Here is a 26394-nt window from a genome sequence, read left to right as displayed (position 1 = left end):
AACTTATCATATAAACTGAAATAACTTAACATGCATCACATCCATAACATAAAGTAAATAACATAGAACATGATAAATTGGTTACCCAGAAACCCTCCAATGAGAAGGTAAAACTAGGGTGGGGATGACACCCACAAATCTTCACTACTGTAGTTGTAAAGTGTGGCCAATTATGACTATAAAGTGTTGATCATAAGCTATGATCTACCATGTGAAGGGCCTACCTTATTAAAGGCTTACAAGACAATTAGGTCTCACCTTGCTAAAGGATTTCAAACTCACAATTAAGTAAGAACTTAGTTAAGAGATTTACAAAATCATGTTAGGACTACTTGGTTAAGATATTTTCTCTGTATTAGCTATTAGAATGATTCAATACCTAATCTTTGGTTAGCACCTTTTTTTTTGATATTTTATCTCCTCTTTACTGATTATTTCTTGATCCTTTTGATTAGATCTACCCTTTATAATCCTCTCATTGCTTGTCTCTATTTCTCTTAGACTGATTCTACTTTGTATATCTCTATCATATCCATCATAGCCATCATGAATGCTCTCTAGACTCTTAGCATTCATCTCCTTGCACATCCTTAAACTCTCTAAGATTTTGCCTCCTTAAATAGGCAATGGTGGAGGTGGGCTATGTCAAAATCAATGGTTATAGTTGATCCTTATTGTCACCTTAACCTTCCTTTAATATGATTGGTTTCATATATTGCATAGGCATTCATAATATGACTCCATACTTATCTCTTATAATCATAAATTCATGATTATGTTGGCCAAAAATAGTTTACATAGGAGTTTGTTCCATAACAAACACTAGTACAGTTTAACTCATTTTTTGATGAAAATTGATCGAATTTTTGACCCATGTTGGTCAAATTTTCAACCAAATTCTTTGTTTCTATTTGTGTCATCAAAATTTTGACCAACTCTTATATGTGTCAGAAGTTTGACCAAGCATTTGGTTGAAAATGACTTATGTTGTCGTGAGGGCCATTGGTGAAAATTTTGACCAAGTTTGGTCAAAATTTTCACCAAATATTGGTTGTTTGACCAATCTTGGCCCTTGATCGACTAGCACGCCAAACCCATGACCAATGAATTGGTCAAAATTTCCACCAAAGTTTGGTCAAAAGTTTGACAAATCTTTGGTGGAAATTTTGATCAAGATTGGTCAAAATTTTGACCAACATGATTTGTTTTTAAAAAATTACTAGAAGATAAATATCCAAAGTAATCATTGACAATTTCCTGGTTAATGATTAGTTTGGATATTTATCTTCAGGTCTTTGGTGGGTCTACCACCACCTTGAGATGAGATTTCATAGACCTATAGTGATGGCACTACAAGTAGTTGCATATGGAAGAGGTCCTCCTATATTGTCTACATATACAAGTCCAAACATGATTGTACCTTGATCATTGCCCTCTCATACCCTTGCAAATCAAGCCACTTCAACCAAGGAATATAATCCCCAATATTAACACACCCATGATACACAAAAGACTCCTCAATCACCTTGGAAACAATCTCCTCTGATACCCTTGATTCCTCTCCAAAATAATTCTCATTAATGATCATAGACATCAACAAAGTTGTGGGCATCTCTTGGGAGAAAAATATTGGATTCTCTTGGGAGAGAGAACCTTAAGAACACAAATGCTTTGAGAAATTCTCCAGAAGGGGCCATACGTAGCCCAAGGAACTATTGAATAATTGTACCCCAAATTTTTCCCTTGTGAAAGCTAAGGCTTCAATCCAAAATCATTTTCATTCACTGTGAAACACTCTGTTGCTAACTCTTTAGAGCTTATTATCAAAATAGGGTGGCTACCAAATTTGACATGCATAACTAGCCCATAGCTTTTAGCATGAGAAGCTAAGATCTGGTGAATTGGCCTTTTACTCTCAAGAAGAATATGAAAGTGCCCAATTAGGGGAAGACCACTTGGGCCTGGAGGAAGATGGTGCTTGTTATTAGAAGTTGCAAGGCTTTTCAGTAGAAAAGGTGAAACATAAATTGTAGCAACTCCTGCCACAATAAGAGGCCATGTTATTGTTAGTTCCATCTCAAACCTCTAATTTTCTTTCTAAATTCTATTGGAAGTAAATTGAGTTACAACACTTATATAATCACACCATGAAAATTGTGCCTTGGGCATTTTTAGATATCTAAGCATCTTTAGTAGTGGAAGATAATTGAACAAATTTTATATTTTGAATTCAATTTATCTATCATCCTCTATATCTCTGGCAATTGAGATTCTCACATTGTACAACTCAATCGACACAATCTACTATAACATGTTATTAATTCTTATAACACGTGAAAATTTTCAAACCAAGCCACAGTTAGAGACAATAATGAGACATATCTTCTTGCAATGACCGATTCCACAATGAAGTATATGTAATTATCTTTATAAAAGTATCATATAGACTGAAAAAGAAGTCCAACTCTCATCTTCCATTGGTTTTATGAAATATGAATTTTTTTTCTAATAACCAAGTAAATGTAGCTATCTCAAATTAAAATAATGTCAATTATTGCTAACTCAAGGTGGCTCTTCAACAACACTACAACCATACATCAAAAACAAGTTATGCAGAAAAAAGTATTTTTCAAATGATGTTTTTTACAAAGAATGAGAAAAGACAATCCATTGTACCACATACCTTTTCTCAATAAATTCCAATTTCTTTTCCCTTTGGCTCCCACCTATTAGCCCCCCAACCTATGAAGAAGTGCACACATCATCAGGTTTAGCTCAATCCCAGAGAATTACATCATGGTTAATGTGCATTTTTATTTCTTACTTCTAGGCTCGCTGCCTAAACATATTAGGAGATGAGGAACCTACCTTTGGTACAAGTAAATCCATGGTAGTAACAGTCCTATCATCCTCATTGATTCACATGTAAAATGCCTTGATCATTTTTGGATAGTTGTATACAATAGCTTGCTTTTTAAATATCACCTCAGTTAAGTATTTGTATCAATTGGGTACTAAAAATATTATAAAATTTCCCAAAAGTTGAATCCAACGCTCTCATGAAAGTGGATAGTGCATGTATAATCATATTTTTTTGTCAATGATTCTAGTATATTCTAGTAAAACATATGGGAATCTTATGCTTTCCATACCTTTCATGCTTTGATGCTAAATCAGTGCCCCATTCTACCTTGTTCTCAAATTTCTTATCTGTGACTTTCTTATTTGCAAATAGATACGAAATTCTCAAGTCTTTATTGTCTTTAAATTTTGATAAGTCAAGAAATGTAAATAATAATATATGCCTATAACTACTTGCAAAAGAAGTATAACCTCCTCTAATAGTTGAACAACCTTTGTGTAGGTAATATATTTAAATGGAGTTGAAACTAATTTGTGAAGACAATCTATGGCAATCCAGTTGATTCTTTGGTTTATGAATTTCATATCATTAAAGAAATTATCAAGCAATCATTGTCAAAGGAATTTCACATAATCTTCTACATAGTTCATGTCACTCTTGACTCTCATAATGATAACACATAATCTAGTCACTCTTGACCCTCATAGACAAATAGATCATTGTAATGGATTTATGGATACATAATGATAACACTCACCAATACAAAATTCTCTGAGTTGATCCCCATATATGTTGCACATGCATGCTGCTATTTGTGTCGTATTGTCATAAATTTTGGATTTCAAGTTAGGTTTAATTGAATAAATGCCAAAGGTATAAATCTTCAAACAATAGGTCTTGCAAAAGAAATCAAAAGTAGAAGGCATAACATAATGAATTTGTATATGTTAGTTCACTCATTACTATAGTAGTATTATGTGTTACGCATGAAACTCAACATTATATGTATGAATAGAGTTTAATTGAATTTTGGTTCACTCTTTATCTCTGTGTGATGTTCTTGATAGAGTACATGCACAATGGCAAAGTGAATGAAAAGAAAGATGTGTATAGCTTTGGACTTCTTCTCCTTGAACTTTTGAGTGGGAAGTGCCCAACCGATTCAACATTCATAGAGAAAGGGCTAAATGTTTTTGGAGAATGTGTGTATCAAAAATTTGAAACATAGAGATAAAAATATGTGATGCAGGTAATGGCATACAATATCCTAGGAACAAGGGTCATTGTCAATAAATTTAAATAAAAAAATTACCTCTAAGCTAAGCCTCCAATAAGTGATATTGCCCCTTTTCCCCCAACATTCAATCATTGAAGGATACCTCTTAGCATGTCAGAGCATTCTTTAGCTTTGCATTACCAGTTAGAGTCATATGGAAAGAGACTTCAATAAAGAAATATCACAATGGAAATTTAAAGACTATAGACTTTCCATGAGTTAGAAACTTAATATAATAGTATCATTTTTTTATATCAAGAGGTAATTAACATACAAAAAAGAGGAATCATAAAATAATCATTCAATAGCAATTGAAATATTAATAATTAATAAAATAACCAACAAATAGGGATACTTCATATTATCATCATTAACACATTTCCCTCAAAAGGTTATTGGATGCTATATATGACATAACAATGCTCAAAACTACCATTAATTTAGAATTAGCCAAATTTGTAACAAACTTTAACAACACAAAAATATTTAGAAATCATTGAGTCATGAAGTCATTTGGGCTTGGCGTATCAAAAAATAAACATAATGATATCATATGATAGTTAAATCTAAACCCCAAACAACCATTAAATGAAAATAGGGGACCTCATTGAATGATTTTGAATGGAAACTAAAGCATCCCAAAACACTAGAATTAGGATTATTCACATAAAAGCTACCAAGGAACATGAGGACTTTATATTGCAAGCATTAAACTAAAGAAAATGACTTAAGAAAAATCATTTTAAATAGGAATAGTACAAAATATCATATAACACATTTGTGTAAAGCCTTTTCTACACAAAAAAATCTAGTGTCAATGGTGTCCCCGGGACTATCAAAAATTAAATATAACACTATCATATAATAAGTGAAAATTCTAAATCTCCATGCAAGTTTAGAATCAGTGAAGACCCCTGCAACATAATGGGTTTATGGATTCCCCAGATCTATTAGAAGTTAAGTACGACATTGTTTTATATTAATGAGATCTTTAACCTTGAGACCATTGCTGAGTTGGATATTGAGTAAGTGATGAGAGGATGTAGTCAGAAATCACTAGCTTCTAGCAATAAAACAATACTTAAAATGATCACAAAAAAGAAGCAAAATTAAAAGGTGTAAATTTCTTTGGAAAAAACTACACTTTGAAAGTAAAAGAGTTTCTATTGTAATCAAACCATTTCATAATTATCCATTCCATATTATTACTAATTTACTATTCTACTCTCATATTGGTTCCATACTATTACCAATTTAAATTTATTCCACATTTTCTTTAGAAAACTCTATAAAGATAATCACTAGTAGTGTAATAAGTACAAAATCATACAACTAAAAACATCAAACCCTACATAGATTTTGCAAAGAAAAAAATACTTACAAAGAATATTATTGTTTGGATTAATGGCTTGCATCGTGTTTCCCTTCTCTTGCTGAAAAAATATTATGAAATACATAACACAAGTGAAAATCCAAAGTTAGAAATGAGAGGGCAAAAGGAAAATTAGAAGAAATAAATGAAAATGATCAATTACCTATATAGTGATGAAATCAATGGATATATGAACACATGGCATAGATTTATTTTACTTACTCAAAATAATTTTGGTTGGAATTCAACCTACATCATGATACTATTATATTACTAGTAGTATTTAAAATATTATAATTGAAGGAATTGACTATAAAAATTTAACACTTTTTTCTAGAAGTTAGTTAGTCATTAGTGTATAATTCTTAAATCAACTGAGTATTAGATATAGTAGAAACATCATTAATTTTAAGAAACTTTCTACTGACAGTCTTAGAAATTTTTAGTTGTTTATAAGGGTATAAGAAAGTATTAAAACCTAAGAACATGTAGGATTGGTGTAGGAGAAACAAGGTCACTAATGTAGTGCAAGGTAGGAGTATCCCCAAAGGAGAGGTCTTAGCCCCCAACTATACAACCACATAGTGGAAACACAACAACAAGATACAACAATGCAAGATCTAAAACCAAATTACAATTCTTGATTCATAGATATATAACTGATTACATATAATATGCTCAGCTGTAAGGCCTTTTGGGTTAGGGACAAATACAATTTTTTTTTACAAAATGATTTCTACAAGATCCAAAAATATCTAACTTACAACCAATCTCAGCTAGTCTAGATACACAACTAGATAAGAACACCAAGAAGAATCCACACTTGTACCCATAGGTCCACCAAGAGATCCTCTAGTTCCTAAGCCATAGCTCTAGCTCCTCAAATTCATGTCTAGCCTTCATTCCATCCCCAAAAATATATGAATAAAAGACTCTAAAAGACCTCTACTTATACCAATCTAAGCCACAAGTCAGCCCAAAACACAAATTAAATACAAATACATAAATTAAATGCCACAAGTCAGCCTGCAACAATAATTAAATGTCCAAAAATTGATATCCAAGTAAAATTGTGATATCTCCTAGCTTTGATTGAATTAGAACTCATGCTTTGAATCATAGGTATAAATATAGGTCCTCTACAACCCCCTAAATTCAAAAAGGCTGATTCCCTAAGGAAAAGTGTGCATCCATCTTGAAAGTCACATACAACAAACTGCTATGCAAAACTACCATAAATTGATACTTCAGGAGAATTGCCATATCTCCCAAACTGTAATGATTTAGGACATGCACTCTTGGTAAAATGAATTAATATAGGCCCTCTTCAATAATTTAAGTGATAATCCTCTCATTCATTAAAGATAATCAGTTATATGCTCTACAATGGGCACCCAAAAACCAAAAAAAAACACAGTTCCAACAATAAGGTAAAAATAATTCAAACTTCAACTCAATCCATCCAATCTGTATGAAATAGTGAGGAACGGTTATCCAACATGTCTCCAAAAAATCCCTAACCATGAAAACATAACTCCACCAAAATCCAAGCTTGATGCTCGTCAATACTTAACTAAAATTCTGCCAAACATGCAGGATTGTAGGCAAGCCTAAGATACTCCTACATCAATCACAAGTAGGAGTTATGAAGAGCACCAAGATTACTGATGGATACTTAGGTGGAATTGAATAAAAATTTCCTTCTAAGGTTATTCAAACTTGTAATGAGAATCTTCATGGTCATTAATACTATTTTGATCACAAATTGATCTTATTGTAATCACAATCCTAAATTTAAGCCTAATGGCAATGCTAAGGTACCTAGGGGTCACTAGGAAGGGATTATGGTTTGCTCCTAGGTTAGGGGATTGGGAAATGATCAATAATGGTTTTAAATGATGTAATAAGGTTATTAAATCTTACAAGTGGTGTTAAAATCACTAAGAGTGCAATAAGTCATAAAATGCCTATATTGGATATATGAGCCTAAAAAGGATTAATTAGAGTTTGTAGGGGTTGAGTTAGTTTGGTTTTAAAGGTTGTCCTTAAACCTTTTAGAATTTTTTTTAGATGGCTTGGAAATGTGTGTTGTCAAGTTGAAAACTTTTTTTATCAACTTGACAACAAGTTACTTGTTTTAGTTGGTAATAGTCAGTCTAGACTGGTACAGAGACAGTTAGGAAGTAGTTAGTCGATCTTTGGAAGAGTTAGGGTCTGTTTCATAGAAATCAAAATGAGTGGAAAAGGAGATAAATATTTATATGTAATGAAACAAATTTGAAATAGTTTTGAATAAGAAAATTTTAATTCTTTGCAAATTTGGAAGCCACTTCTCCTGGGTACAGTCCAGACAACAATGAATAGTTTGAGTGTGATCTTTGATTTGGGTGGATGTAGAAACATTTATTATTTCAAGATTTTACTTTTTCATGTTTCTATTACTTTTTTTTTAATTGTTGACAACACATAGGATTAGACTAGTGTAGAACCAGTGACTGGTTTAGGCTTTTAGAGTCATGTGTTCTAGATTAGCTTACGAAACTCTACATTGCTGAAAAATGCATGGACTATTTGAGGAAAGGGCAAGGGAAAATAATGCTTGAGTTACAATTATAAAGGCCAAGAAATAAAATCAAAAGAAATCTATCAAATTTTCCTTTCATTGCTAAAGACAACAATGATGGTGACTCCAATTGCATACAGTCATGGGTTGTGACATTGTTTGTAAAGCTGAATCATATTATATAGAATTAGGTGTTGGAATTACAAATGGGAAATGTATACTTCTAAGATTTGGGGGGGGGGGGGGGGGGTATGAATTAGAAGTACTAAACTCTAACCAATAAAACTCACAACTTTAAAACAATGCATGCATAAACATATTGAAATAACATGTAAAGTAAATGCATTCACATAAATACTTGACACTAGATATGATTACCCAGAAACCCTCCAATGAGAAATTAAAACTAGGGTGGGGATGACACCCACAATTCTTCACTATTGCAGCAATAAAGTTCACTTGTTAAGGTCACATGATTTGACCATTCTCATGATCTAGCTTGTGAAAGGCCTACCCTGTGAAAGGCTTACAAAGGATTGTTAGATCCTACCCTATTAAAGGATTTTAACACCCTGTTAAAAGTGTGCCTAGCTAAAGGACTTTTGAACACTCACTTGGAATGTCACCCTGTCAAAGGATTTTCGTATGACTATTAAATTAACCTTAATATAGAGGATTTCATCCCGGTGATACAGTTGTTAGAAAGTAGAGTAGAATGTTTGATTTGATACACTTACAATTTGATATTGCTAATTTTATATCCCAATTCAATTCATATCAAACATCTTTTATCTGATATGAAATTATTGTAACCTTGATCATTTGTTCTACTAATTAATTCTACAATTCTATCCTTCTTCTAAGTCACCTGGAATGTATACTAATCAATTCACCCCTTTTACTGCTATCATTACCTTCTTAGATACATTCTCTAATGCTCTTTCTCATTCATACTCATTACTTAATTATGGGGCTTCATCTCCCTTTAAAAGACTTTGGTGGCTTAGGGTTAGGTATGAATCTACGATTGAGATTCATCCAACTTTCCTGCTCAATTCCTTCCATTTTTTTGATTGGTTGCATGTTGATCACATAGGGAATCAAATAGATTCGATCTTATCTTCAAAGCTTCAAGATCTATCCATATGTCAACTCAAAAAATGGTTTACATAGTTGTTTGTGCCATCACAAACAACTAGGTCAATTCTGTGTTACTCGACACTTGTTAATATTGATGATCAACACATATTGTAATTATGTCTAGTTCAACACTTGAACTTGCTTGGCATCTATTGTTTACTCACCTCTTGAAACTTTCTCTGCTCTATCTATTTTCTTGGCACTTACTATTACTAAGCACATGAGTGACTCGGCACTCATTGCAACTTGGCATCTATACACATTATACTCAACATATGTTACTAGCTTAGTATGAACTTAGTAGATTTCTTAAGTGTGTGACACTCAATTTTCAAAACCAATATGAGATCAAAAATCTCCCCCTCTGACATTAGTGACAAAAACATTTAACTATACATGATGAATCTAATCTCCTTGGGTATGATATATATCCAATTCAACATATATACAAAACTTCAAAATTTGTTCAAAATTTTGCAAGGAACTATATACCTCAAAAAATTTATAAATCCCCCTAAGCTAATATGTCCTTTTGTATCCAAAATCTCTCTGAGTAGATTTTCCTCTGCTGTTACTCTTTATCTTCATTCTGAATTCTGTACTCTTTATTTGATCTATTCTAATATAATGCCCTTTTTCTACTTTTTTGCTTGTTGCTCCCCTTTCTTTTCTTGTGTAGTTTATAACTCCCCCTTTCACATGTCTCCCCCTTGCATAAATATGTCTTCCCCTTTAAATATTTCTCCCACTTTTTGACACTAATGTCAAAAAGTTTATACACTAAGTATGTATTTCTTAAAGAAGTTCTTGTTAACTTCCATAACAATTTTGAGAGTAGCATCCCAATTGTCTATTGCAACATCTAATGATTTGATTTGGATGGTTGTCTATGCTACAAGGTGAACTAAGTCATCTAGTGTTGAAAGATTAGGATCTTTCTTGAGTACTATCTCAGCATAGGCTAGTCCTTTCTATAGGATTTCCATGTGTGGGGTCAGGGAGGCTTGAATTTGAACTAACTTGGCTCTAGTATTAGCCTCTTCCATTGTCAATATAGCTAGTTCGTTCTATGTGTAAAGTGTGGAATGAAAGTACTTCTCACTTTGAGCTAGTTTTGTGGTAACTACATACTAGATATTTTCAAGTTTCTCTCTAGACTCAAAATCCTTTGGCTCATTTCTTATGTGAAGAGTGTGGGTTCACACAATTTGGTGTACATTGAGAATATATTCTCAAGTACCTTCTTCACCTTTTCTATATTTGTAGCCGATTCCACTTGTGATAGTGCTATTCCACTAGATATTTTCTCATTTACCTTTCCTTAAAACTTCTTTTTAGACCATTCCATGAGTTTTGTATTAGTCTCTTGGTCTTCATTTGTCACTTGTTGAACAATTTATGACAATTGTTCCAATATTGGCTTGGTTGCATTAGGTGTTTGCAAGATGAATGCATCTAGAAAGATGCCTTTTATTGTAGGAAGTGCTCACCTTTGTATATACTCCTTTTTGAGTATCTCTTGGTTCTTTTTCCTTTCCAATGCCTCCTACATTTCATTGATCTATTCAGTGTTCATGGTTGCATAGTCATATTTTGGCATGATAATTTCTTCATCTAATGTTGGGTCTCCATAGTGAAGTATGCTTGCAACCTTTGTAGAGCTCAAGCCTAGTACTAAAATTTGAAGTGGCATTGCTTCAGTGCTCAACTTCTAAAGGTCTTTTGTAGGAGTGCCAATAGTTGGTAAATTAGCCAATGTTTGGATGGATTCCTACTCCTTTTCCTTTGGAATGTCCTTCTCTTCTTGTGATCCTCCTTCTCTTCTTGTGATCTTCCTTGATCAATCAAAATTATTTGTGGTGCTCCTTGAGTTTGTGTAGTACAAATAGATACCTCTATCTATCCTATTTGTTCCTTTGTTGGCTTCTTGGTAGTTTGAGTTTGTTGTTTAGTCATGAAAAATTTCATTGTGGTATCAACCTTAGCTAATGTATCCTTTGATGTTTTCTCTTGAGGTTGTCCACTGGTAGTTATAGGGATAGTAGAAGGTGGTTCTTGTGTATTCACCTTGTCCCTAGTTAGATCAGCTACTACCTTTTGTAACTCATCTACACTGACCAATACTAGATTGTCATACAACTTTGCTTGTAACATTGATTGGTCAAGGATCTTCTTTAGATCCTTTGTAGTTAGTCAAGTTATGTTTTAAACTGAACTATCAAGAACATCCTTTACTTTGATTGTCTATATAGGTGTGCTGGTATCATGTGGAGGGCTTAATGGTGGATCTTGTGTGTCTTGCACACTTTGATCTATTTGCTACTCCTCAGTAGTTGCCATATCATCTTCTTTTTGTGGTGCCTCCTCCACTATGTTGCCTTCCTTTTCTTTGTCAACTTCTTTGTCTTTGTCATTGTCTTCCTCTTCCTCATTGTTGCTTCCCTCAAAGGGATCCTCTTCTCCTTCCTTAACAATAGTTAGCCCATATATTAGCTTCTACATTTGAGTTGACTTCTTTACAACATCTTCAATCTTATTTTGAAGAATGCTAAAGGCTTTGTACGTGGGTGCAAACTTGCTTCCATGTTTCTAGTTTTCTTTTCTTATTTGTCCTTTTGATAATTTTTGCATTACTTATGCCAATGTGGACTCCCTTATTTCCTTCTCCATGATTAGGCAACAATGCCATTTATTTTCCAATTGAATATAAATCCTTGGGCATAGTAGTGTCAAATTCAAATAGAGTATTCTTGAAATTTTCCATCATGGCATATACTAATTCTTCAACCTTATTATGATCCTCTCTATTTAATTTATTAAATTCAATAGTTTTCAAACCAGTTAAGTCTACATTATCCCTAATATTATCACAAATGTTATCAATATTGGACTTTGGTGCATGACTTACCACTTTGAACTGGTTTTTGTCATCTGACTTGGTCATTTTTTCATCAAATTCAAGTTGTGCAACATATTTTCTCAATTTTTTTTGCACTAGACTTGGTTGCTTAGTAGCCTTATTCTTCTCTTTTTCTTGCTCCTTAGTTTTTTGAGTTGTGGCCCTTGTAGTTGCTCTTATGGCTGGGGTAGTAGACTTGGCATGGCTTGGTTTAGCAATCTTTTTACCCTTGGGCTGAGCTACAAGTTGTGTCTTAGCCTTTCTCTTCTTTATTTCTTGTTTTGTTGATGCTTCCTCAGCTTGTTCCTCCTCAACACCTTCTTCTTCATCTTCACCCATTCCTTGTGTTAGGGCAAGAGGTTCTTGTCCCTGTTCTTGTTCTTGTTCTTCTTCATCATCATCTCCTTTAGCTCCCTCACCAAATTTTGCTTTTAGTTTTTTCACCAATTTATCTTTCTTCTTTAGAGTTGAGGTAGTTTTCAACCCCATTTCAACTTTGGATTTTACAACATCATAGTTTCCAAAGATCTTTGCTGGCTTATCAATGTCCTCTACAAGTAATGCAATGATGGTTGTTTATGCTTCATGTATATTGATTTCATACCCCAAAGGCCTTAGCCATCTTATTCTGGGTACTACAACCTAGATAAATGTGTAGTCAATGTCTACTAAGAAACATATGTCATTATGATAATTCTCCATTAGGGAAACTGGGATTCTTAGTCTTTATTTCATGGTTTTCTCGAAATCCTCAAAATAACTAATCATTACAAATTCAAAATTGTATCCCATTTTTTCTATGTACTCATTAATTTGTACAACTACAAACCTATTAGTCTTCCATCCTACATTACCAAAAGAGCGAAACTCAATTTGAACATAGAAAAATATACATATCAAAATTGAACCAAATTTGCATTAAGCACCTTTAGATCTCCTTATTGCTCCTAAATTCTCCATGATTTTCTACAACTATAGCTCTACTAGATCATAAGTATGATCTTTCTTCACAATCTTGTATCCTACATCAACTGCAATGCATGGCACACTATTCAGTTGACTTGACTGATAGAATTTGTGAGATATGACCCTCACTACAAATTCAAGAAGTGGATCCTTGATGGTGTCAATAGTCATTCCCCTCTTATTCCACTTTGCCCCTGTATTTTTCTCAATTGCTTCTTTAGAATCACTTCTTAGGGTTTTGGGCCATTCTAGGGTTGGAAATCCTTTAACCCTATGCGCAATCCTTTTTGACAATTTGATAGGTCCACCTTCCAACCATAAGCATCCATCATGGATTCTACTCAAAATTTTTTATATCCATTCAGTCTTAAAGATGGTGGGGAAATCTAGGGCATGGGTTAAGCCCTTCCTCTCAAAAATTTGGAATTCTTCTTTGAATACTCCATTCTCACATAGTTTGTCATATGCCTGGCAAATTTCCATGCCTCCTATCCCTCCAACCTTGCAATTATAACATTTCCTTACATCGTGAACCATTATAACCTTGGGTGGAATGATTGACAAAGCCCCTACCAGGTCGTTCTTCTATGCAAATTTAGGAATAGGCCTAAAGTCTAGTTGCTTAACCTCATTACTGACCAACCAAACTTCAAAAGCTTCCCTATCCTTAGGATTTCTAGAGCTAGAGGCCATTTTTGCAAGCTAGGGTTTCAATAGATATTAAATTGTGTAATTGCATAACTTAGAACGTGAGGAATACCTTTCAAATTGATGAACTGATGCTTGATCTTTGTTGCAATCCATGCAAATGCTTCAATCTCTGCTCGCCAATCACTTCTTTTCTCTACTCACTCTTGCTCTATGTTTGTAATGATGAAAAATGGGCAAAAATTTACCTTATACCCTTTCAAAATGTAGCATTTAATGCATGGTGCATGTATAGCTATAAACTCAGCTTTCATGAAATTTTTGCTTCACTTAGCATCCATTGATTTTCTATCACTCAACATCCACTAGAGTTATCCTTACTTGGCTTCAATAGGAATTACCTTCACTCGATAGATACTACTGAGTCAGCTTCAACTGGCTTTCACTCACAACTTGGCACACACTAAAATTTACTCAGAAATTGAAGAGAACTTTTCACACTTGGTAATAAGATAAAAACATAAATTTTTTATCTTGGTTTTTCTTGGTTAACTTGCATCTTTATTCATGCTAGTTTTTTCTTTTCAGCACTAACCTTATCTTGGAAGTTATGTATGGCAAGGCATTTAAAAAAAATTAGTTCCACATACCTCCTTTTGCTTAGTTTGATGAAGTGTGACCACTTAACCCTTCAGGTGAAGTGATCCCTTCATTTGATGTGTTGCATCCATCTTTCTTCTTCTATGTCTTGTTCATCTCTCCTCTAATGTGCTCAATATCTACCTTGCCCTTTCCCTTGTCTGACTCTAAGTTAGGTGCCTTTATCTTTGTTAGGTAGTGTTTGCTAATATGACCAATCTTCAAACAACTAAAACATGTAGTTTGGCTCAACTATCTGTTGTAGCTACCACTAAAATGTGTTCTTATGCAAGTCTTAGGGATGTGTCCATACTCTTGACAATAACGATAGCTATGTCTTGTAGTGTAGTGCCAATTATAGGAATTTTCATGGCTTCTCCCCTTGTTTGATGACCATGTGGACTTGGATTTGCATTCAAATGCTTTGTGTCCAAACTTCTAGCAATTGTAGTAGCATCCTTCAAATCTTGGTGCATGCATGGTTTTGGTTATGCATTCATGTGCCTATTGACCTTGTTTGTTGCATTTGTAATAATTTGTCATGTTATTTGGCTTGGCATTCTAACTAGCATTCTTATTCCTACAAACATTAGCTGTATGTCCTTTCTTTCCACAACGATGACAAGTAGGTTTAGAAATCTCACCTTTGTTGTTCTTTTCTTCAGCAACTTTGGATGATTCTCCTTCTTTAGTGCTTGTGTAGCCCAATCTTGATGTGTCTTTATTGGATCTAGGAGATTTTAGTAATTGTTCAAAGTATTTTATGGCTTCATTTGGCTTGTTGAAGATTTCAAAAAACTCCTTCTCTCTTTTTAGGTCATTGTATAATTGCTCATTCTGCAACTTTAATGTGGTTATCTCAATGTCCTTGACATTCAACTCATGATGGGCATTCATCATTTGGCTTAGGGTGTCCAATTGCATGTTTGAGATCCTAGACAACTCTGCTAATTTTTCTTCCAATCTATTTGCTAAGATTATTTTTTCTTCTTCAATCATGGCCTTGTCTTCTATAGCTTTTTTTTTTCAGTCACCTCACATAGCAGTATAGCTTGTGATTCTTGCTCCAACTTGAGATTTCTGATCTCCTTAGCTTGTGCTTTGTTCTTGTCCATTAGATCTACCATCACTACATCAAATTCAGAATAGTTACCATCTACAAATAATTTTGTGGTGTCAATATCTTTGTATTGAGTTTCATTTTCTACTATGGAAATCTCTTTCCTTCTCCTTAGTGAACTTCTCAAGGCATTTTTGGCTTCATCTATTTGTTGTAGTAAGAGATGTATCTTAATCTCCTGATTCTCAATAGTCTTTCTCGACTTGTAAACCTCCATCTCAAGATCTTTTCTCTAAGTTGTAAGGCTTCTCCTAATGAGAACTTAGCTCTGATACCAATTGTTGGAATTACAAATGGGAAATGTATACGTTTGAGGAGGGGGGGGGGTGTGAATTAGAAGTACTAAACTCTAACCAATAAAATTTTCAACTTTAAAACAATGCATGCATAAAAATATTGAAATAACATGTAAATTAAATGCATTCACATAGACAATTGACACCAGATATGATTACCCAAAAACCCTCCAATGAAAAGGTAAAACTAGGGTGGAGATGACACCCACAATTCATATTGAAATAACATGTAAAGTAAATGAATTCATGTAGACACTTGACACTAGATATGATTACCCAAAAACCCTCAAATGAGAAGGTAAAAATAGGGTGGGGATGAAACCCACAATTCTTTAGTACTGTAACAATAAAATTCACCTATTAAGATGACATGATTTGACCATTCTCATGATTTTCCCTATGAAAGGGCTGCCCTATTAAAGGTTTACAAAGGATTGTTAGATCCTACCCTATTAAAGGATTTTAACACCGTATTAAAAGTGTGCCTGGCTAAAGGATTTTTGAATACTCACTTGGAATGTCACCCTATCAAAGGATTTCTCTATGATTGTTAGATCAAACTTAATATAAAGTATTTCATCTTGTTGATATAGATATTAGAAGGTACTGTAGAATGTTTGATCTAATACACTTACAATCTGATATTTCTAATTTTAGATCCCAATTTAGTTCATCTTGATCCTCTCTGATCTAATATGAAATTGTTGTAACCTTGATCCTCTATTCTACTTACTGATTCTACAATTCTATCCTTCTTCTAAGTCACCTTGAATGTATACTGATCAATTCACCCCTTTTACTACTATCATCACCTTCTCAAATGCATTCTCTAATGTTCTTTCTCATTCATACCAATTACTTAATTATGAGGCTTTGTCTCCCATTAAAAGACTTTGGTGGCTTAAGGTTAGGTATGAATCTACGATTGAGATTCATCCAAATTTCTTGCTCAATTCCTTTCATTTTTTTGATTGGTTGCATGTTGATCACATAGGAAACCAAATATATTCAATCTTATCTTTCAAAGCTTTGAGATCTATCCATATTTTGGCTCAAAAAATGGTTTACATAGTTGTTTGTGGCATCAAAAACAACTAGGTCAATTTTTTGTTACTTGACACTTGTTAATACTGATGCTCAACAAATTCTATAATTCTGTCTGGCTTGAAACTTGAACTTTCTTGACATCTATTGGTCCCTCGACACTTAAAAATTGCTCAACTCTATCTATTTGCTTTGCACTTACTATTACTTGACACATGAGTGACTTGGCACTCATTACAACTTGACATCTATACACATTATACTTGGCATATGTTACTAGCTCGATATGAACTTACTAAATTTCTTAAGTGTGTTGACACTCAAGTTTCAAAACTAACCTGAGATCTCTATTAGAGAGTTTTGGTGTTTTTTCTGTTGAGGAAGGTAGAGCCTTATTAAGAAGAATTTCTCACAATAAATGAGTTGAATCTTCAATAATTTGAATTGTGAAAAAACCAAACTTTGCCCATGAAATTCTAGTTTTTTGGCAAACTAAAAGCACATTTTATAGAATTTTTATCACTATTACTAAGGTGGAAGAGTTGTATAAAATACTGGATGAGATCAGGTATGCAACAACCATAATTATAACTGCTCAACAAGAACCACTGACTATAACAATGAGTACAAGAAAGATTAATATAGGAGGCCATATCCTCCATGATAGTGTCAATAATTTTCTTGAATTCCTTAGACTACAATAAGGAATAGACGAAACTATAAGGTCAAGGAAGACAATATATACTTAACAAGAATTATGTCTATGAGAACTAAAAATATGATTAGCAACACAAAATCATGGAAGAATATTTCTTGTGCTACACCACTATTGTCCATCCATGTGAAATAAAACTCCAATACTATATTTGCAACACCTTCCTCATGAATGTGTACTTCAAATGGATACTATTAATCCTTATATTCAATATTTATAAATATATATCAAAACTTATTATATTCTCACCAATAATTAAGGATCAACATCTTTTGAACTCATGGAGGAATCTGTAAATTCATAGCCTCAAATCGCTAGCTACCACTTCCCCAAAAATAAATGAAAAATCCCAAATGCGATTTAAAGAATGATTAAATCAGCATAAAAGAGAGAATGAAAAATGCATAATTGATATTCATAAATTTGTATTATATTGTATTCATAAATTTATACTGATATTCAATAGATGATTCTACAATTCATGTTGATGTATTGTATTTGTAGATGCCCAGAGCCAAGTATACCTATTAATGAAAATGGTGAACATTAAAGAAAGTTGATATACATATGAATTAAAGTATAGAAATGTAGTTAACAAACAATTACAAAAAAATACCTAATCAAGGTTGATTATTTTTGCAGTTTTTGATTAGGGAGAAGTAACATGATCTAGATAAGAAATATGACTAATAATTTCAACTTTCTTTACAAGGCTTGCAAGATCATTTTTTGTGAATCCAATAAATCCTATCATGGCTCCTTGCATTATTCAGATACAAAATCTAGCTAGTTATATGAAATCATTTTCTATAGATGTGTGTGTGTGTATATATATATATATATTGAGTTGAAGGTAAGTTTAGAGGTTGTTGATTGAAAGGAGATTTGATAGCAGGTACAATGGTCATCATGGAAGAAAATATGGATGCAAGGTGCATCCAAGGGTCATCCATAGTTGGGACACAATGCAAATGCAGGGGTAAGGTATGCAAGGTTGTTATTTCTAATGGTTCCATTACTAATACTATTTCAGATGAAATGCTTGGCAAGTTGAATATAGAAAAGATAACACATAGTACAACCTCTAGAGTATATGGAATGAATAATGATCAATGAATCAATGTGAAAGAATGAGCATATATTTCTTTTAGTATTGGTTCAAATTGTGATATTGTTCAATGTGATGTTATGCCCTTGAGTGAATGTCATGTAAACTTGGGTAGAGTATGGGTAGTTGATGTTGAGGCCTTGTATGATGGTAGAGAAAATATTTATGTTATTAACAAGAATGGGAAAGAAATTGTCACAAGTTCACTGCAAGATGATAAGATGGCATGTTGAATGCCAATGACATGGTTGATGAGAAGAAGAGAGTTCCTAAAGTGTAAGGAACATGAAGATAATGAGAAAGTATAGACTTGTTTGAGGAGTGATGGTGCTTTGGAGCAAGCAACCATCAAGAATTTTGATTCAAAGGCATGTGATCCATCTATGATGCAAATCCCTCCATTGTCACCTTAAGTAAACTAATTCAAGTCAGGGATTCAACAAGAAACTTGGAATCAATTCAAGGAATCAATCCTAGTCAAAGATCAAATGGAGTTCTCTGACTTTGTGGTCACTCTCACAACCATTCTCATGATTTTACTAACACTTTCCTTTGTTCCTAGCTCTCCAAGCACCAATAACATTTGGTGCAGGAGCACCCATAATAAATGATTGTTGATATCTAATTGAAAAGATCATTTGATTAGAGAGATTGCTGAAGAACATTATGTGTTTCAATAATTATTTTTTCACTGATGTCAAACTTTCTACATGTTGGTAAGACAATTGCTTATATGTTTCAAGTACTATCACTTAGTTTATTGATGAGGAGGATTTGATCAACAAGATGTAACAAAAGTACCTAGAGGAAAGGTTGAGTTTTGATTATGTATTGAAGTACAAGAATCAGTTAAGACAATGATAACATAATGTATTGGTGATCTACTTGAGGTTACAAAATGATTGGCTACACTTAGAAAGTTTAGAAGAATAAATTTAAACAAAGTTCTTTTGCCAAGCTTGACCAAGTGGATAGTAGGTGTTGAGAAAAGTTGGTGCAAGCCAAGAAAAAAGTCAGCTGAAGTTGAGTGAAATTAAATTATAGTAGATGCTAAGCAAGTTAGTAGATGTTGAGTAATTTTTAGTTGATGTTGAGCACCAGTAAAATCTAGTTGATACCGAGTGATTTTACAATTGATGCTGAGTAACACAGTATGTGCAGAGCATCAGAAGATTGATAATACTAAGCTACTACATTATGACAAAGATCAAAGATTCCCCAAATAAAAGTCAACAAGTTTGTTTTCTTGGAAATTGTGAATTAGGAGGAAGACAAGATTGATGATTTGGTGGCACAAAATCTTATGTAAACCATTTTGGAGGTGAATTCAAATGGATTCTAAGAGAAGTTTCTAGAAAACACAAGATATGAGGTAGATACATTGTATCCTACCTAATCCATCAAAAATTTTTGATGATCAATAATGAGCAAGAAAATGTTCTAATTTCCTATGTATAGGAATGTCTAGTCATGAAGCAAAGAGTAAGAGAGAAAATTTGATGTAAAAATCTAATAAAGAGAAGGAAAGGGGTTTTTCTTCATCAAGTGACCCAAGGGAAGAAATCTACAATGGCATACTGAGCTAGAAGGCTTAAAGAGGATGAATGCTCGAAGGGTGAACAAGTTGTCAAAGTTGCAAAGATTGGAAGCCAAGTAGAGTTGAGAACTAAACAAAGATCTATAATCTACAAGTAAGGTTGTAAGTTGTATCAGATCAAAGCTCTGCTGTTACTTTCTAACAATTGTATAAGCCTAGGGTAAATCCTTTGGAGTAAGGTTGACTTTACAATCATTTAACAAGGTGGAATTCCAAGTGAATGGCCTAAAGTCCTCTAATAAGGCTCACTTTTAGCAGGGTGACTAAAATCCCTTAACTGGGTCACATTTTATAGTGTGTATTATAGCCTTTAATAGGGTTGGCCTTTGACAGGGCATCACTTTAGAAGAGTGAAAAAGGAGTAGCATGTTACTGGTGATTTTTCCAAAATTGTGTTTCCATGCTAAATTATTGTGTCAAATGTGCTAATGGATGTGTTGTGTTTGATGCTTTACATTTCTGCAAGTTGATTTGACAGTAACATATTAGTTTTAATTAACACATAATGAATGCATGCATAGTTAAGAATGTTTTATGGGTTCACTAAATTGTGAAAAAAATTATTTGTACATTTGAACCTTGAATGACTGATTCACACCCCCACCCACCCCAGTTATTCTAAAAAGAATTCCAACAAACTACTTAAAAGGATTAGTTTTAAGGTACTAGAAGCACAAAGATCAAGATGTCAAAAAGAGAGGTACCCAAGCTCAACAGAGATAACTTTCCTACATGGAAAAGTTTGATGAAGCTACAACTTAGAGGACTTGGAGATTATGCACAATCTTGCATTGCAATAGAGCATGTTGATCCAGTAGGAGCCCTAGCTACTAAAGATATGAAGAAAAAGAAAGAACACAATTAGGTGATGGTGGAGATTGCCTCTGCCCTAAGCGATGTCAAATTTGATGATATTAAAGGACTTAATATTACAAAGAAGATGTGGGATGCCCTAGAAACCATCTATGGAGGAGACAAAAATGTCCAAAAAGCCAAGTTAGAGAGCCTCATAGGTAAGTTTGATGACATGAGAATGGAAGAAGGTGAGAATATTGCTCAATATGATGCTAGAATAAAAGAAGTTTTTAGCACAATAAAAGGTGCTACTAGTAAAATAGATGATGATACTATGCTATGTAAAGTCTTGAGGACATTGTTGCCTATGTATGTCATTAGAGTATTTACAATCCAAGAGTTAAGATGTATACCAGGAAATGATCTAACCCTTGAAGGTCTGGTAGGAAGACTCACTGCTTTTGAGCTATCTAATTTTGACAACTACAGACCAAAGAGCATTGAATCAGCTTTTAAAGAAAAATTATTATTGAAGGATTTTGAGGAGGTAAAGTAGAAGAAGAAGAAAAGAAAGATAAAATATGCATCCAATGATAGTAACATAGATGAGGAATACATTGAACAATTGGAAGCATTGCTGGCAAGAAGATTTCATAGAGGAAAAGGAAAGTTCAAAGGTAAGTTACCTATCATTTGTTTCAATTGCAATGAAGTTGGTCATATTGCTGCAAAATGTACAAAGAAGAACTATAGAGAAGGAAACAAGCACAAAAATAAATGAGAAGATGATGGAAGAGACTACAAAGACAAAGTCAAGAAGTCATGCTACATTGTTAATGAACATGACTGTAATGAAAATGATGAAGTGGTATATGTTGCAATGAAGGACAAATCTAATGAGGATGAGGCAACTACACTTATGACTTGTGTTAAAATGAATGATAGATGGATCATTGATAGTGGATGCTCACATCACATGTCTAGAGACAAAAGTGAGTTCATTACCTTAACCTGTTATGATGGAAATAGTACAAGATTTGGTAATGATGCACCATGTTTGATAAAATGAAAAGGGTCTATCAAACTCACAAACAAGATTTCATGTGGCAATACTTGTCAAGTGTGTCACAATTGAATAATTTTTGATGCAAATTTGAGTTTGAAAATAAATCAGCCGAGATGTATGACAAAAATGGAAACTTGATTGAAAAAGGTGATCAAACTAGAAATAATCTATTCTATCTGGATATAGAAGATGCTACTTGACTTATTGCAAAATTTGATGATATATGGCTTTGGCACAAGAGATTATGTCATGTTAATTTTGATAATATGATTAGTATTAGTAACATGAAAAGAGTTAGAGGTTTTCCTAAGTTGAAGAAACTGGAAAATATAATTTGCAAACAATGTCAATTAGGCAAGATGACAAAGTCAAGCTTATACCTCTAAGGAAGTACTTGAAATTGTTTATACTAACTTGTGTGTACCTATAGAAGTGCAAAGCTACAAAAGAGATAAGTATACAATGCTATTTGTTGACGATTACTCTAGGATGATGATAGTCATGTTTCTAAAAAAAAAATCAAATTATTTTCAAATGTTTAAGTGGTACTTGGAAAGAGTTGAAAAAGAAACAAATAAGAGTATGAAATGCTTAAGATCAGAAAAAGGAGGAGAATTCACTTCAAATGAGTTTGAGATGTTTTGTAATGACAAAGGAATCAAAAGATAGAGATCTACACCTAGGACTCCTCTACAATATGAAATTGCTAAAAGAAGAAATAGGTCTATAATGGACTGTGCTAGAACACTCATGATGGAGAAGAATGTTGCTCTAAAATACTGGAGAGGAGCTATAAGTACTACTATATACATCTTGAGCTGTGTGCAAGTCAAGAAAGGTACTCATTCAATACCTTTTGAACTATGGTATGGATATCCACCTAATGTGAAATACTTTAAGGTGTTTGGAAGAAAATGCTATATTCTTAAAGATATTAGGAGTGGAATGTTTGATGCAAAAAGTGAAGAAGGTATATTCCTTGGTTACTCCATAAGAAGTAAATCTTGCAAGTGTTTAAATACTAACACTAACAAAATTGTGGAATGTGAAAATGTGAATTTTGATGAGTTTAGAGAAGTACAAGAGGCTAAACCTACAAAGGAATACAAATCATCTGTATACTATTATGAAAGAATGAATACTGAAGAAGATGCTACAAATCATGCTGCAAACTAACAATAAGTTTGAACAACTATTGAGTCACAACCTATGAATGCCAAGTTGCAGAATGAGGGAAATGCACAATTTGACTCTGAGATTAGCACACATGAAAGAGATGCTGAAACACCTGATAGAGATGTACACAGTGACATTGAAGCTGAGAGACACAATGTAGTTACAAGAACTAAGCCTAGACTATCCAAATATGTCAAAAGACATCATCATACAGATCAAATCATTGGAGACAAAGATGCAAGGCCAATGACAATAAATAGATTGAGAAGTGAATCATGTTTGTTAAGCATGAAGGAACCTAAGATAGTGAAGGATCCATTGGAAGATGATGACTAGTATAAGGCTATGGAAGAATAAATTTAGTAGATAGAGAAGAATAAGACTTGGAGTCTAGTTCCTAGACCAAAAGAAAAGAATGTGATTGGCACAAAATGGGTATTCAAAAATAAGTTAGATGAGAATGGTGAAGTGACAAGAAACAAAGCAAGACTAGTTTGCAAAGGGTATGCACAAGAAGAAGGAATTGACTATGGTGAAACATTTTCCCCTATTACTAGAATGGAAGGAGTGAGAATTCTACTTGCTTATAATACATACAAAGGTTTCAAAGTTTATTAGATGGATATCAAGTTTGCATTTTTGAATGGCATATTAGAAGAAGAAGTCTACATAGAACAACTAGAAGGTTTTGTTGATAAAAATAATAAAAACATGGTATGCAGACTACACAAAGCCTTATATGGATTGAAACAAACACCAAGAGCATGGTATGAGAGAATTCATACTTATTTTGTTAAGATTGGATTTGAAAGGTCAAATGATAATGACAATTTGTACATGAAGACAGATAAAGAAAAAGGTATACTGTTATTTGAAATATTTGTTTATGATATCATATTTGGAGGACAAGATGCTTTGTGTAAGGATTTTGCAATTCAGATGAAGCAAGAATTTGAAATTTCAATATTTGGTGAGATCAAATTCTTTGAGGGATTACAAGTATATCAGATGAAATATGGTGTATATATGACTCAGTCAAAATATGTCAAAGAGATATTGAAGACATTTGGACTAGATGATTCAAAACTAGTAAGTACACCTATGGTGACAACACTCAAGCTATCAAAGAATGATGATTTAGCTGAGGTAAATCAAACATTATATAGATCTATGATTAGAAAATTGCTACACAATGGACCTGATATTGAACTAGCTATGGGGATAGTTGCAAGATTAAGCCCAGAGAGAATCACTTGATGGTTATGGAAAGGATAATAAGATACTTGAAAGGAATAAAAGAGTTTGGTTTATACTATAAGAAGAATGAAAAGTTTGAATTGAAAGCCTACATTGATGCTGATTGGGCTAGAAATATTGATGATAGAAAGAACACCAATAGAGGAGCATTCTTCTTAGGAAAAAAAATTGTTACATGGACTAGCAAGAAGTAGAGTTGTACTTCCCAATCTACTATTGAAGCAGAGTATGTTGCTTCTACTATTAACTGCACAAACATTATATGGATCAGACAACTACTTAAGGGAATGAAGGAAGAAATTATAGAACCAATGACACTTTATTGTGATAATATAAGTGCTATCAATATATCAAAGTATCATGTGATGCATACAAAGACAAAGCACATTGCAATCAAGTATTATTATGTAAGGGAATTGGTTCAAGATAAAGAGGTGGAGATGGAATATATTAACACAAAGGAGCAAATTGCTGATATCTTCACAAAAGCATTACCTAAGGATTCTTATGAGTATCTGAGAGGTAAACTAGGGGTGATACCCCTATCAAAGGCTATGTAAAAGATAGAGGGAGTACCCTACATCAAACAAGTTGACATTCATTTCATACAAATTGATATAGTGGATCTTACTTTAGGAATTTCCTAAAGTAATTATAGAACTAGAATTATAAATTAGTCACAAGCAAGGTGATAGAGGGAGAAAATTGAAGAACTTGGAAAAGCCTATATTTGCATATATTAAAATATGCCAAGTGTAGAGTATACGTCTTTGGCATTGTTGTCAAAGAGGGAGAAAGTACATTAAACTGGTCAAGTGCAAAAGGAACAATGGAAAGGGTACATCATCAAAAGATCAGAAGATTAAAAGAAAGAAAGAGGGAGAAAGCAGAAAGCAATTAGAACAAGAAGGATCAGAACAAAAAGAGGGAGTTATATTTTGTAACCCAATCGAAAGGAGTTGCTGATAGAGGGAGAAATTTTACATACAAGTTTTCTTTTTGGTATTGTCTTACTATTTTAACCTAGTTAGTTTGATGGAACAAGATGTTCATCATTTTTTTGACTAGTTGATTAGTTTGGTTTGCCATCAATGCCAAAGAGGGAGATTGTTGATATCTTCTTGAAAAGATCATTTGATTAGAAAAATTATTGAAGAAGACTATGTGTTTCAATCATTGTTTTGTCATTGATGTCAAACCTGCTACATGCTAGTAAGATAATTTCTTATATGTTTCAAGTACTATCACTTAGTTGATTGATAAGGAGGATTTGATCAACAAGATGTAACAAAAGTACCTAGAGGAAAGGTTGAGTTATGATTATGTATTGAAGTTGAGTTCTGATTATGATTATGTAGAAAGTTTAGAAGAATAAAGTTAAACAAAGTTCATTTGCCAAGATTGACCAAGTGGACAGTAGCTATTGAGAAAAGTTAGTGCAAGCCAAGCAAAAAGTCAGTTAGAGCTAAGTGAAAGAAAATTCTAGTGGATGTCGAACATGTTAGTAGATGCCAAGTAATTTTTAGTTGATGGCAAGCACCTATAAAATCCTGTTTATGCCAAGTGATTTTATAATTGATGTTGAGTAATGTAGTATGTGTTGAGCATTAGAAGATTGATAATGCCGAGCTGCTACATTATGACAAAGATCAAAGATTTGACAAATAAAAGATGACAAGTTTCTTTTCTTGGAACTTGTGAATTAGGAGGAAGATAAGATTGATGAGCTAGTCACACAAAATCTTATGTAAACCGTTTTGGAGGTGAATTCAAATGGATCCTAAGAGAAGTTTTTAGAAAAGACAAGATATGGGGTAGATACATTGTAAAACTATCCCAATGGCTCCACCTATC

This window comes from Cupressus sempervirens, chromosome 8 (assembly GCF_028749045.1).
Source record: "Cupressus sempervirens isolate cs-2001-9-10 chromosome 8, ASM2874904v1, whole genome shotgun sequence".
NCBI lineage: Eukaryota > Viridiplantae > Streptophyta > Pinopsida > Cupressales > Cupressaceae > Cupressus > Cupressus sempervirens.
The sequence above is the reverse complement of the archived record's forward strand: the minus strand, read 5'-3'. Positions refer to the sequence as shown.